The 12,705-nt window shown below is 44.2% G+C and overlaps 1 long non-coding RNA gene across 4 annotated transcripts in view; it reads left to right on the top strand.

Moving 5' to 3' along the window:
- The window catches only part of LOC310835210, a 22,327-nt gene extending 9,622 nt beyond the window's left edge, over positions 1–12,705 (top strand). For all 4 annotated transcript variants that reach the window (XR_014559422.1, XR_014559423.1, XR_014559424.1 and 1 more), the window contains one exon: positions 12,414–12,705. This is a non-coding gene — a long non-coding RNA (uncharacterized lncRNA). The remainder of the gene's footprint in view (positions 1–12,413) is intronic.

The raw sequence follows: 12,705 nt of genomic DNA, 5'->3' as shown, positions 1-12,705 counted from the left end.
GATTTATATGAAGTCATGATGAGGGAGTGGTGCAAAAGAGAAGGCTGGTTTTAAAATGGTGGTTTTAAAATGCTGGGGCAGGCAAGATGGGCAAGCAATGTGAGCAGAGGCAGCAGCCCCTAGTATATATATTATTATAAACTGCTTTGAATTTTTAAAATGGTTAATAAGGTTGCCATATTTTGAAGATCAAAAAAGAAGGGACATTTGCCAACTTCTACTTTTAATTATGTGGGTTGCGGGTGGCGCTGTGGGTTAGACCACAGAGCCTAGGACTTGCTGATCCGAAGGTTGGCGGTTCGAATCCTCGCGATGGGGTGAGTTCCCGTTGCTCGGTCCCTGCTCCTGCCAGCTAGTAGTTTGAAAGCGCCTCAAAGTACAAGTAGATAAATAGGTACCACTCTGGCGGGAAGGTAAATGGCGTTTCTGTGAGCTGCTCTGGTTTGCCAGAAGCGGCTTAGTCATGCTGGCCACATGACCCGGAAGCTGTACGCCGGCTCTCTCAGCCAATAAAGCGAGATGAGCGCCGCAACCCCAGAGTCGGTCACGACTGGACCTAATGGTCAGGGGTCCCTTTACCTTTAGTTTTAACTATGTATCGCTATGATGACTCTACCCATGAAAAAGAGGACGTGTCCTGGAAAAAGAGGACCTATCAATAAATAAACATGTGGAGGTTCTGAGCAGAGGCAGTGGGTACAATCCTGGCCCTACTTCATATGCTTCGATTTACACAATTGTCAGACATATAAAAAGAAGGGGAAGTATTTGATGGGGAGCTGCCCTCCCAAATAGTGGAGAGTGCTGGTGGTCTCCCTTCATATCAAGGCTTGGCACACATAATCTTTCCATATGCAGGAAACAAAGAGTCATGGACTTTATCACCCTTTCAAATGTCACTCCAGGGACTTCCCCTTTGCATTCCCTTCTCTTTTCTTCAAATGCTTTGCAACAGATGGACGTCGCCAGTAAAAAGAGACCAGTCTCCTCTAACAGGCCTAGTGACGTGACTGTGTCTCCCTTGGGAAGGAATCCTGCAGACCATTTCCTCTGTCCTAGGAATGTAATGTGTAAACAGATCAAGAGGTGTCACTCCCAGACCTACCAGTTCACATGCCCCAGAAGTGAAACTCTTTCTGCTATTGCAGTCTTGTTCAGCTTTTGGCTTATTTATTTTTTGCTGAGTTGCATAGCAATTACATCCCAGCAAACACTGGGTGCCCTGTGTGGAACACAGGGCCAGCCCTACCATTAGGCAGAGTGAGGTGGCCACCTCAGGCAGTTTATTAAAGGACAGGACATTGCTCATTACTGAACATTTTTGCATTGTTGCTGTTAGTAAGGGGTGTCTCAGGTGCCAAAGTAAAATAGCTAGTACTCCAGCTCCCATCATCCCTGACCATTGGCCATGCTGGCTGGGGCTGATAGTAGTTGGAGTCCAACAAGAAGTAGAGGGCACCAGGTTCCCCATCCCTGCAATACGTTCAAAACTGGCTCATTATTATTATTATTTTGTCTTAAAGCAGCAATTCCTAGAAAACAGCCTTTTTACCAGCATCTTCTGCCGACTGAAGTGGGCCGAAACAGTTAAGAAAAGATTAAGAGCATCTGAAAGTATGGAAAGGGAGAACGAGCAGCAAACTGGGAAGCTGAAAGATGTGGTGTAAAGCTAGTTGGGAAAGACTGAGAAGGAGGGAAGAAAATTTATGTGGGATGGGGAGACTCTAGAATATGGAAAAGGTTGAGATGAGACAAAGGCCTGGGAAGATGATGCAGGAAGGAGCTGTCTGTGTCACGGAGAGCACATTTTGTTCTGAGCTGCGCTATCTGCTGGAAATCTATATTGCTCTCAGGAACAAACTTCATTGCTCGTGGGGGTGGGGGACCTTGGCTTTTCCAGAACCAGCAGCTAATCCTCTCCTGTGCTGCCCCCATTTGCATTGCAGAATATAACTAAGGGCAGTTTCAGAGAAGCACAAACAGGATTTTCTAAGGGCTGAAACTACGTTACCAACAAAGGTGTGCACTTAAACCCAACTGCAGCTCCTTGTGGGGTTGTCCAGGAGGGGTTGATTTGCAACATAAACACAGCAGGATATGGGAGGTACTTGACCATTTCCCCACAGCTGCTTTCCTGATGCTGCAACCAGCACCACCATCCAGCCCATTCTTCATTCCCATGGCTTCCCAGTGGCTCGCAAACATGAGCTTTGAATTCTATGTGGGACTAAGCAGCTTGTGGGGTAGGAGCTGCAATAGGGAAAGGGGAAAGCACCTTCTCTCCCTTTGACTTCTGCACTCCAAAACACCTGCTCCCAACTTTTCTAACAAAAGTGGTCATCAGGGTTTCCTTACACAAATTTGCATGTAATTTTCAATTTCAACTTATGAGAAAAGAGTTGCCCTCCCACATGAATGAGACCAACATTGTGCTATGTCGTTTTTTGTCCTTTTTACCAGGGGCTCTTTGCTACCTTCTTGAGTAGCCCAGTTGCCCTGACACAGCTGAAATGTCCTACCTTGAACCAGACCCCTTGCATTTCCTCTAGCCCTGTGAAGAACAATAGGCATGGACAATGAGCTCATAAATGAGGGTACATGACCCAACACAAAAGAGCCATTGTCTATAAACTCTGTAGGTCAGATGAACACAAAATCTGGGGCAGTAGACAGGTTTCCAATTGCTCTTTCGCCACCACGTACCCATTTTCCTTTTGAATGCTTCCAGGTGGGTGTTTTATTGTGGGATCAATGGTCCTCATGCATGCACGTTTTTCCTCGGTGTCCACATAAATATGTTGGCCCATATGTTATCCTCATTTAATCAAGATTTATTTATATTTACAAAAGCATTTACATACCACCATATCATAAAACATCATGATGGTGTACATCGATACAACACATTTTTAAAAGAAATGCAAACATTTCCCCAATACAATTTTCTAGGTTGTTTTTTTTTAAGCTGTTGCCAATTTCCCTGGGTGGTGTTTTTTGTGTGTGTTTTTTAAAGATATCTGAACAGCCTGTTTGTAATATTAAACCCCTGCCTGGAAGCATCCTTTAATCTGCTTCTGAAAGCAAGAGGAAGAAGAGCAGCTGTGACTCAGCACTGACTCTGTTCCAAGCATAAGCATTCTCGAGGTTTGTGCAATGTTGTTCTGGAATGAAATGGACAGCGTCTGGGCCCAAGCCTCCTGGCAGCTCACGGCCACATCACACTCTATGGCCCAGATGTGTTTCAGTGGGCTCACTCTGTGTTATCTAGTGGATGCCAGAAGTCTGAAGGGGAGGCATGTGTCCATAAGCATGCCGAGCCATTGATTGGAGAGCACCAAGTAACTGCATCTCCTGAAATAAACTGATGTAGATTGCCATCCCTCTGGGCAAAGAACTTTCATGTTCTGTGCAGGCCTTGCCCAAAGTTGATACCATCCCATACCTTCCAACATTTCTCCGATGAAAATAGGGACATCCTATTTAATAATAATTATAATTATACGCCACCCATTTGACTGGGTTTCCCTAGTCACTCTGGGCAGCTTCCAACATATATTAAAACATAATAAAACATTAAACATTTTTTTAAAAAAACTTCCCTATACAGGGAAGCCATCTGAGCCTTCAGATGGCTCAGGGTCAGATAACTCCATACTGTCCAAAATAGGGAGGTCCTACCATAACCTGCAATATTTCTCCAATGAAAACAGGGACATCCTAAGGGAAAGTGGGACATTCCAGGATCAAATCAGAAACCGGGACGACATCCCTGGAAAATAGACACTTGGAGCGCCTACCATCCCAGTACCAAGCAACAATCCTGACTCATGCTATTATTCCTCTTGCACTCACAGTTTTCAGAAATGTGTAGAAATATGCACAGTCATGAAAGCCTGCATACCAGTTTATATATGGGTGTAAGCAGAGGCACCATCTTCTCAAGTTGATTGAGGGGGTATGATGCGATTTCCTGATGTTATGCGTGTGACGTTACAGTGAGCCAGGAAGCCGAGCCAAACACCCTCTGAACACTGAGGAGGCAAGTCCCTTCAAAGACAAACAAGAAGAAAGCCACTAGGGGCCATAAATGCCGCGGCTCTTAGGAGCTGGTGGGTATCTATGTAGCCATCACAGAAACTGATACAGTGGTACCTCAGGTTAAGTACTTAATTCGTTCCGGAGGTTTGTACTTAACCTGAAACTGTTCTTAACCTGAAGCACCACTTTAGCTAATGGGGGCCTCCTGCTGCTGCCGCGCCGCCAGTGTACGATTTCTGTTCTTATCCTGAAGCAAAGTTCTTAACCTGAAGCACTATTTCTGGGTTAGCGGAGTCTGTAACCTGAAGCGTATGTACCTGAAGCGTATGTAACCCGAGGTACCACTGTACTGCTTTAGTATTGGACTTCTGTATATGGTGATGTATTTAACAAATTAAAATTAGAAAGCTTATAGTTGAATTCCAACACTCCATTACAGGGGGGAGGGGGTTAACGCTTAACGGCTGTCACCAAGATTTCATCTCTTCCTCACCCTTTATATCCATGCTAAACAATGAATGCCATCCTCTAAAATGGAAAATAGAGACATAAAAGTTTAATTATTAGAATTTGCATTTTGTAGTTTAAATCCACACCTGCAAACTGAAAATTGGGGTGTGGATTTCTCTCAGGGTTTTTGTCTTAAAGCACATATACAATACATGTTTGAATGCCATGTGTGCAAAGATTACCAAATGCATTAAGACTCTTCTTTAATTGAAAAAAAATCACACTTGCAAATGTCCCTTTTGTTCATTATGGGATGCCTTTTTTGTATCATTGCTATATAAATGAAAATCTCTTAAAGAGCATTGGAAAAAACCCCACACATAAGAACTATATGCATTTTAAATAACCCTGAAGATAACTGCACAATCACAAACCTGAATCATTTATCGTGCGCCTTGTTGTATCCTTGATGTATTTACACATGTTCATGTATTCCATGAACATCATGTACAAATTCACTTTATTTGGCCCTGATTTGGCCATATAGTTCAAAAACCGCAGAGGATGAGGTGGCTTTGATCCTTTACTGGGAGAATCCGGCTTTCAAGCACGGAGCCAGAACAAAATGTCTGCTCCCTGAAGGGGAGAGGGAACATGAGAGAGCAGAGGAAGACAGCACCAAACGTTTCCTAACCACAACTTCCAAAACGCCTGAATTCCACCAACCCTCTTCTCTAAGGCCCTGAAAACCTGTGCTTTGTTCTTGGCATTATGATTTATCCCAGCCAAGGGAGGAGAAGCAGCAGCAGCAGCTTGTGAGACCCAGCACTGCATCCCCCCTGAGCCCCTTGGCTGAGCCCCAACATGGGAGATCTGGACTGCTCAGCTCTAGGAATCTTCCATTTTGACCATAAAAGGGCAGGCATTTCGCAGCCCCTGCCGGGAGGATGGGAAAGGAAAAGGCAGAGCTATTTATAGGCAAAGTGGGGGCCTGGGCTTGAACTCAGGGTTAATCAGCCTGCGACTATGGGACTAGATTGGGATCTCGCTTTGTTTTCTCATCAGTGTTTGATTTGAAAACCAAAGCCTTGGGATAAAGGAGCACTGATAAACAGTGCTCTCTGCCCTTCTATTTCCCTCTACTCCCCAAACCCCCACCCCACACTTTGTAGGGTGGCTTCACATGGTACGTTTTGTACTTGGGTGTCGTCATGAGAGTACAGAAGACATGTGGACCCCATCAAGCCTCTGTGTGAAATCCAGAAAGTGGCCCCTTTAAAAGATTTGAGTGTGGGGTCCCATTACTTTCCTGGTTCTTGCTACTGAGTCTTTCACTTAATAATAATTATCCATTCACACGCCTCTCATACTTGGCGGGATACATGCCTCATTATTTTTTGCTCGTGAGTCTGTGCCCAAGTACAAAAATGTAATGCGTGAAGCCAGCCCCAAGCCCCAAAGAGCAGAGGTCTGAAGGATGCTCATTGAGTGTAGTTGAGCATGAAACAATGTACAATCTCCAGGCAATGGAATTCACTTCCACAAGAGGCAATGAAGGCTGCCAATTCAAATGGTGTGGCAAATATTCCCTCTTCTGCACCCATTTTTGCTGCTTCCAGAGACATTGGTACAGGCCTTATAGCTGATTTTCTTTACCCTGATGCAGCACAATTAAATTTGTTACAATTGGAATAAAGAGCATCTTTCCGTTTTTGCGACAAGCCAGACTTGCATTTTAGACTGGTATATTACCAGTCCATTCCTCATCTTGAACTGATATCCCTATGTCTCCTGTTATAAAAAGAAAGCCTTAAATTGGCCTAATTTAATTCATCTTTATAAAGGAACATGGGTGGCACTGTGGTCTAAACCACAGAGCCTAGGGCTTGCCAATCAGAAGGTCGGTGGTTCGAATCCCATTGCTCAGTCCCTGTTCCTGCCAACCTAGCAGTTCGAAAGCACGTCAAAGTGCAAGTAGATAAATAGGTACCGCTCCGGCGGGAAGGTAAACAGTGTTTCCGTGTGCTGCTCTGGTTCACCAAAAGTGGCTTAGCCTTGCTGGCCACATGACCCAGAAGCTGTCTGCAGACAAACACCGGCTCCCTCAGCCAGTAAATGAGAAGAGCGCCGCAACCCCAGAGTCGTCCGCGACTGGACTTAATGGTCAGGGGTCCCTTTACCTGAACCTTTAATTCATCTTTAAAGATTAGTTAAACAAGTTGTGTTCACAGTGAGTGCCATTTTTAACATTGATACTTTTAGTATGCTCAGATATGGACCAGACACATTATTGTATAAGTCAGATAATGTGTCTGGGTAACTTCTATCCAGATACACTTTTTAAAAAATAGCAATTGTTTGTATTTGATGTAGTTTTACTAGATGTTGCTAAAACTATTTTGCTTTGATGGTAGTAGTCTATGTTTACTCAAAATTATTGCAGAAGTCGCAATGGATGTATTTCAGTATTTGATCTGTCATTTCCTTTTATGTAGTTGGATACTTTGTGGAATGTAGTCTTGTTTTTCTTTGACAATTGTGAAAGTTTAGGAGGGGAAATATCTTATTCAAAAGGAAAATTGGGTATAAATGTACCTTCCTTGAAGCATCTCTCACTGACTTTTGGGAAGTATGTATCAACTTTTGCTTGTTGATCTTGGTAATTATGGTTTAATTAGGGGTGGTTTTTTTAAAGCTCTTCTTTAATAATCAATATTTTAGATTTGTAATCTTAACTTCCATTTTATAATGTTCCAGTTACAGATAGGTAGCTGTGTTGGTCTGCCATAGTCAAAACAAAACAAAATTCCTTCCAGTAGCACCTTAAAGACCAACTAAGTTAGTTCTTGGTATGAGCTTTCGTGTGCATGCACACTTCTTCAGTATCTGAAGAAGTGTGCATGCACACGAAAGCTCATACCAAGAACTAACTTAGTTGGTCTTTAAGGTGCTACTGGAAGGAATTTTTTTTTTATTTTATAATGTTGTTAACCTTGTTTATATCCTTTTCTGCAATGCTTAAGTTCTACTAAGTAAAGGAAAGGTATTGGCTATGTGCCTAAAGACTCATCCTTGGAGCCTAAATTTTCTATGTGCTGATAGAAAGGGTGACCAATTATCCCATGTAACGTGGCAGTTGTTGCAGAGGCAAATGAGATAAAAAAACTTAATTGTCAGGCTCTCTGCTACATAGAAACCAGGCTTGGATTTCCCATCGGAACAGAGCAAAAATGGCCATGGTGGCTATATAAGAGGGTGATACAAATTCATGGAGAAGTCTACTCTGATGGTTATGTTCTGCCTCCACTGTTGGAAACAGTAGCCTTTGAATACCAGTTGCTGGAAACTGTGGGAGTGGAGAGTGCTGCTGCCCTCTGGTCCTGCTTTTGGGCTTCCCAAAGGTCTCTGAATGACCACTGGAAGAAGGACTAGATGAGACACTGGCCTGATCCAGTAGCCTCTTCCTATGTTACCACCAGCTGCCTTTGGCATCAGCTGTAGACCCACAACAGCTATGTTTGCATGTCACAGTAAGCCACAGGTTACCATATATGAGCAGATTGCATCTCCTTCATTCCACCCTGCCAAAGCTGGGAAGAAACAAACCATGCTCCTTAGCTTAGCGTTATATCTGAACTAGGGATTGTGGTTTGGCTCGCTCCCAATATAGGCCTGTTTCTGTACCTTTCAAAATAGCTCTCTCTCTTCACTGGGCAGGCTGCTGTTGCAGCAGAAACTCTGCAAGCTCACCAGACAGGCAAGCTTTCACCCAGACCCAAGGCTCTTTTGTGCAGGCACCACTAATGGGAAAAAGCAAGAGGGGGCCACAGAAACAATTCCAGACTCTGTACTGTCTTCAGTCTTCTCATAGCATCCTGGGATAGCTGAAAGGTTAGACACACTGACTTGCCTAGAGGGATCTCACTCATTTTCCCATCCAGCACGAAGGGTTGGGATTATTTCCCAGAGGATGCTCCCCCTCTTCCCCCACATGCCCTGCAGGCTGCTCAGCTGGTCGGCATTCCATGAGAGTTCCTGGACAACCCATCCCCGGCTTCAGCCTCCCAAGGGGCAGAAGCAGTAGCTGAGAACTTGACTTGGGCCTGGGAGAGAGCGAGAGAATGTGGGAGCTCTTGTTTTTCCAGAGAGACTCATGGGTCACGTTCATGGCTGGGTTTGTGGGTTAGGCAGGACAGGATGTGATAGGATCAGGGCCCAAGCATCACATATCTGGGCCCGGCACAACCTTGTGTCACAGACTGCCTCCCTCCCATCTCTCACATAAACATCTACTTTGAACAAAATGGGAGGATTGATTGGTGTCCTTTAGCTTCTTTAGCTCCCTTTGCTCCTTACATTTCCGGCCACTTGATTTTTATTTATAACCAGATGTGGCACCAGGCTGTGGGTATTCATTTCACATAAGCAACAAACACCATTTCAATACTGCTCCCAATCCTTGGGACTAGTTGTTCTCTGAACCTGTATACATTTTGTGCTCTCTAAATCCTATTTGCAGCAATGGCTCCTTCTGTTCCTGGGAGCTCGATGTCCCTGAATGTTATGGTGCTTGTCCTTCCTCTCTGCCAAGAATACTTTTAGGGGCCTTGGTAAACAATAGCAGCAGCCACTGCCACCGCAGCAGTGGCTCTCACTTTCTCTAGAATCAAAGGTCCCTCACGATTATGATGTTTGTAGCTCTTTCTGCTGCAAGTCTCCTGCTGCTCCTGGTCGGCTCTTTCTCCCTCCATATAGGTCCTGCATCTGCTTCTCAACCCACTTTTCCTTGTGGTGCCATCCACCACTGGCACACTGACCGCAGAGGGTTGTCCGTGAGGGAATGAGACCCTTGGACTGACACTCCTGCCCGGCACAGGAAACTCTGCCACTTGTTGTTTAGTCATTTAGTCGTGTCTGACTCTTCGTGACCCCATGGACCAGAGCACGCCAGGCACTCCTGTCTTCCACTGCCTCCCACAGCTTGGTCAAACTCATGTTCATAGCTTTAAGAACACTGTCCAGCCATCTCCTCCTCTGTCGTCCCCTTCTCCTTGTGCCCTCCATCTTTCCCAGCATCAGGGTCTTTTCCAGGGAGTCTTCTCTTCTCATGAGGTGGCCAAAGTATTTGAGCCTCAGCTTCAGGATCTGTCCTGTCAGTGTGCACTCAGGGCTGATTTCCTTCAGAATGGATGCGTTTGATCTTCTTGCAGTCCATGGGACTCTCAAGAGTCTCCTCCAGCACCATAATTCAAAAGCATCAATTCTTTGGTGATCAGCCTTCTTTATAGTCCAGCTCTCACTTCCATACATCACTACTGGGAAAACCATAGCTTGCTGTGGTGCTCGTGTCCTGCTTGTGGGCTTCACATAGGCATCTGAGTGGCTGTTGTAGGAACAAGATGCTGGAGCCACTCTGGATTTCCAGGCCTGGAAAAAAGGTGTCCTTCTCCAACACTCCACCCACCTCACCCCTCTCCATTGCTTGGCCTCAGATAGCATGGGGTGCCATTTACAAGGAACCCAATTCAGTGGAATTTTGTACTCCAGCTGTGGGAAATTTTAGAAGTGGCAAATCTGGCACACACATAGGGTTTATGTATCATTATACATATTCTATCTATCATCTATCTATCTATCTATCTATCTATCTATCTATCTATCTATCTATCTATCATCTATCTATCTATCATCTATCTATCTATCATCTCTCTATCTCTCTATCTCTCTATCTCTCTATCTCTCTATCTCTCTATCTATCTCTCTGTCTAAGCAGTCCTGTACTTGGCCTTTTGATGCAGTTCCCCCCCAAAACCAGCTTTGATCAAAGTTGAAAAAAACAACCTGGCTGCATTTTAACATGTAAACGGCCAAAGATGGATAACAGGTACATCTAAAAGGTATTGATTGGTTCATGTTAGGGATGGGAAATAAATTCAGTTCAGTTCACATTTAAAGCTGAATCTGTTCAATTTGCACTTTCTGAAGTAATACAAGAGCTAAAACACAGCCAGCTTTTGCAATTCACACTCCTCCGAATTTTGCAGTGTTGTTTTACAACCAAACAATGCTTATTGAAATGCATATATTAGGGGAAAGTGTGCACAAAATTGGATATATTAGTGAAAAATGACATACAAAAATACATTATATGGGAAGAAAGTGCTTGCAGAAATGTGTACATAAGTCAAAAATGCATACAGAAATGTGTTTATTAGGAGAAATTCCCATGAACATGTTGGGAAAAAATCGTGAGGGTTTTTTTTTAATGCAAGTTGCTGCAGATATCTGAAGAACTAATTTATGATTGGAAAACTAAGAAACCCAGAGAAGTGAAATTGACATCTCTAGCCCATGTCTACTTGTTTCAAAGTGATGGGGCTGTGCCTGCCTCTTGTGTTATTAGCGTTGGCATCATTTAGCAAGAGCCTCAGAGGAGTAACATTGCATAGATCAATTCCTCTTTGCTATTAAAGCATTTTCGTTACAAGACAGTTTTTTTCTCCAAGGGGCCATGTGCACTAGAAGAAGCTCTTCTGATAAAACAGCCATCACTGCCCAAAGACATTACAACTCATAATGCATTTCGGTCTGCATTATTAACAAATCTTGCATTTTAGTTTGGACGACGTTATACCTCTTTGCATAGCCCCTGGGATGGCCACCCCACCATACCCACACCCCTGTACCTGACCTTGAATCACCTTAAGCATGTGCAATAGGGTGCAGTTTTCTCAGGTGAATGCAATATACGCGATACAGAACAGATTAGTTGACCGCATGCATAAGAAAAACGAGTTATGGGGGTTGGGGAGAGGATGCAAAGCAAGGTTAATTATTCAGTGAAATGTAATTGTTCGTATACATGGAAGATGTGCATGAATAGTATCGACACGTGCAAATGAAAAATCCTGTGGACTTGACTACATTGTATGTTAAAGAGGTGGCTGATTCTGCACTTATTGGATGCAGTAGAGGCTTTTATAACTGTATCATGGCTGGAAAGCAGGTTTATCAGCTATCACAGCTAAATGCTACCTCCATGTTCAGAGACAATATATGACTTTGTACCAGATACTGGGGCAAACAACAAGGAACGTTGCTCAGCCTCTAAGCTTCACAGGGACATCGGGTTCAGCTTTGTGGGAGGCAAAGGGAGTGCTAAACCAGATGGACTCTTGAGCTAAGCTTGTGTCCTCTAACCAGTTTTCTGCAGAAGGTCCAAGGCTAGTTTCGTACACTATAGCACACAGTTGGGAGAGAATGGCAGCATCTTGCCCTGAGCATGAATTAGTTCTGCTCTCCCACTTATGAAGCAAGTGTGGGTTTGGGTTGGAGCTGTTCGTCCCCAGCTACCATGGGTGGCTAATGTGGTGCAGTGGTTAGAGTGTCGGACGAGGAGGTAGGGGATCAGAGTTCAACTCACTCAGCCAGGAAGCTGGCTGGGTGACCTTGGGCCAGTCGCCTTCCCTCAGCTTGGCCTACCTCAGAGGGTTGTTGAGAGGATAAAACGGGAAAGTGCAGAAAAGATGGGATATGAATGTAATAGTAATGTTTTAAAAATGAATCTTAAGAGATAGGGTTGGTTTTGCATGGTTCATCATGTTCAGCTCCTTTATACCTTGAAAGTAGTGGGGTCTTACAAGAAGAGGTGAACGGTGTTGTGAATGGAGGGAGTCAAGCACTTATTACAGAAGTGAGATTGTCATTTCCTGTGTGGGATTGTTGAGGCTTCCCATTGCTGTACCTCGCTGTATGATACCTGAAAAATACTTGCTTCTCCCATGACTGGCGGGGAACTAGTACCATGATATCTCCAGTAGGTCATGTCCAGACTAGGGAATTCAGAGTTGGATATGCCTTTGACCCTTTTGATGTAGCTCTTGGGATCACTGGCTGATACCTGTTCTTTTCTGCATTTCTTACAGGATTGGCTACTGGGAGAAACAGTCACACGTCTGAGGATTGGAAGCCTTGCAAAGGGCAATGGACAGCCAATCTTGAGGAACAGTCGCAGGTGGCAAGCTAGCTCAGGACGCTAGTCCATAGCAAGACTGTGACTGGTGCCAGTCCATCAAAATCTAGTTTCACCCAATTTTGCTTCTCTTTTAAAATGAGCGTGAGGTCATGATATCATTGTGAGTGTAATGATGGTAATGATGTTATTGGTCCAATATGTTGCACTGCTCAACCCTGCCATAAACAATCCTAGGAAATGTA

Source organism: Podarcis gaigeae (assembly GCF_964106915.1).
Source record: "Podarcis gaigeae genome assembly, chromosome: 2".
Lineage (NCBI taxonomy): Eukaryota > Metazoa > Chordata > Lepidosauria > Squamata > Lacertidae > Podarcis > Podarcis gaigeae.
This window is presented reverse-complemented; position numbering and strand designations above follow the sequence as displayed.